General features: G+C 45.2%; 1 protein-coding gene across 1 annotated transcript in view; it reads right to left on the bottom strand.

The window, feature by feature from the left end:
* The window catches only part of LOC140331876 (uncharacterized), a 12,469-nt gene extending 10,785 nt beyond the window's left edge, over nt 1–1,684 (bottom strand). The window contains exon 1 of the mRNA XM_072413211.1: nt 1,309–1,684. The gene's annotated coding sequence lies outside the window, so the exon portion shown is untranslated. The remainder of the gene's footprint in view (nt 1–1,308) is intronic.
* Between the last annotated feature and the right edge of the window lie 360 nt (nt 1,685–2,044).

The raw sequence follows: 2,044 nt of genomic DNA, 5'->3' as shown, positions 1-2,044 counted from the left end.
TATACACAATGTTACCCTATGACACACTATATACACAATAATACACAATGTTATCCTATGACACAGCATATACACAATAATACACAATGTTATATAATGATACACAATGTTACACTTTGCTATACAATATTACACTTGTACATTACCATGTTACACATTTGTACATGATATCACACCACAACACACAATGTCCTGCAATACTACACATTGTTATACTTGGTTACACTATATTTACACTGTGCTATATAATGATACACAATGTGATATACAATGTTGCATTGTGTGCTATGTATCAGTATGACATTGTACATTGTTGCACCATAACACACTATACACACAATATATACAATCTTACACTATTGGTCATCATGCCGCATCACTTTGTACAATGGTATACTATGTTACACACTATTACACAATGCTGCACTGCGGGATGATCCCACACTGTGTCATATTGTGATATTTCTGTGTTATCTGACACGGCCCCTGGATGGAACTCTTCTACCCTGATAAACAATTAATTTCTGAGACAGAAATAACCTTGGTGCCGTATCAGCCTCAATTGTGTTACCAGGATTGAGTTCTGATTTGTTATTTCATACTACAAGTTCATCTAAGAGTACCCGGTCCACAGGGTGACAACGCTGAGGGGACTTTACTGCAGAGCAAACAGCGTTGTCACCCAGGTACAGGAGGGGTAAATCTACAGGAAATAAAACAAAGAGTGCGGGATGAGACTTCTCCTGAAACCTGGATGTATCGGCGTTATTTTACCCCCCTGGTTACACTTTATATGGGGCTCACAGCCGCAGGTTTTATCATCATATGGGGGTATTATCATCATATGGGGGGTATTATCATCACACCAGGGGTAATATCATCACGCCAGGGGTATTATGATCATATGGGGGATATAATGATCATGTGTGGGGTATTATCATTACAATGAGGGGGTATTATCTTCCCACCAGGGGTATTATCATCATGCAGGGGGGGGGGGGTATTACCATCCCGCCAGGGGTATTACCCTCCCACCAGAGGTATTATCGTCCCGCCAGGTGTATTACCATCCCGCCAGGGGTATTACCATCCCGCCAGAGGTATTATAATCCCGCCAGGGGTATTACTATCCCACCAGAGGTATTATCATCCCGCCAGGGGTATTATCATCATGCAGGGGGGGGTATTACCATCCCGCCAGGGGTATTACCATCCCACCAGAGGTATTATCATCCCGCCAGGGGTATTACCATCCCGCCAGGGGTATTTCCTAGAAATAAATAGGGTCTGAACATGGAAGGGACTCACCGGGGATGAAGTTCTGTGCGCAGTCGGCCAGCATGGTGAGCGCTCTGAGCCCCAATGGAAGCTTTGATCCCACCTTCTCAGTGTCGCCCCCTCCCTCTCCTGGGGGGAATTGTTCTTCTATTTGGCACGCGCTCAGAAATCGCATGGAATCAGCAGAGACAATGGCGGAGTCCGGAGGGTGCTGGAGGAGACAATGGCCAAGCAGATGGCCGGACGTGGAGGAAATAACAAGACATGGAGAGGCTCAGAGGAAGACAGCGGAGGCCGGGGGAGGATCACAGGGTACTTATAGCAGCATAAATACTCCGGATCTTTGCCCCATCTACAGATAATTATCCGGAAGATTCTCAGAGCCAAAATCTGAAGAAAAAAAAAATCTATCCTCCAGGAAGATAGAAAATCTCTGTAATCATCATTATATCAGTATAGTAAATACCTGATTGGATCTGTGTGCTGCTTCTTCCTCCCCTAGCCCGAGTTCTGCTGTATAGGGACTGCTGGTGGTTGATACCAAGTTTGTCACAAAGGGGGGGGGGCTGGCATTATTGGGCGTTCACTGGGGGAGTTTGACTCTGCGGGGGCAGCTAATCAGCTGGGGTGAGAATTCAGGGGGAATTAACCAATCACCTAGCTGATAATAAAGCTGCTTCTTTGGGATGGAAGGTGAGGCAGCTGACATAAATTTGCCCCTCAGAATAACATTTGCCACCCCTGACTCATCTTTTATATTTTACTT

This window comes from Pyxicephalus adspersus, chromosome 5 (assembly GCF_032062135.1).
Source record: "Pyxicephalus adspersus chromosome 5, UCB_Pads_2.0, whole genome shotgun sequence".
NCBI lineage: Eukaryota > Metazoa > Chordata > Amphibia > Anura > Pyxicephalidae > Pyxicephalus > Pyxicephalus adspersus.
This window is presented reverse-complemented; position numbering and strand designations above follow the sequence as displayed.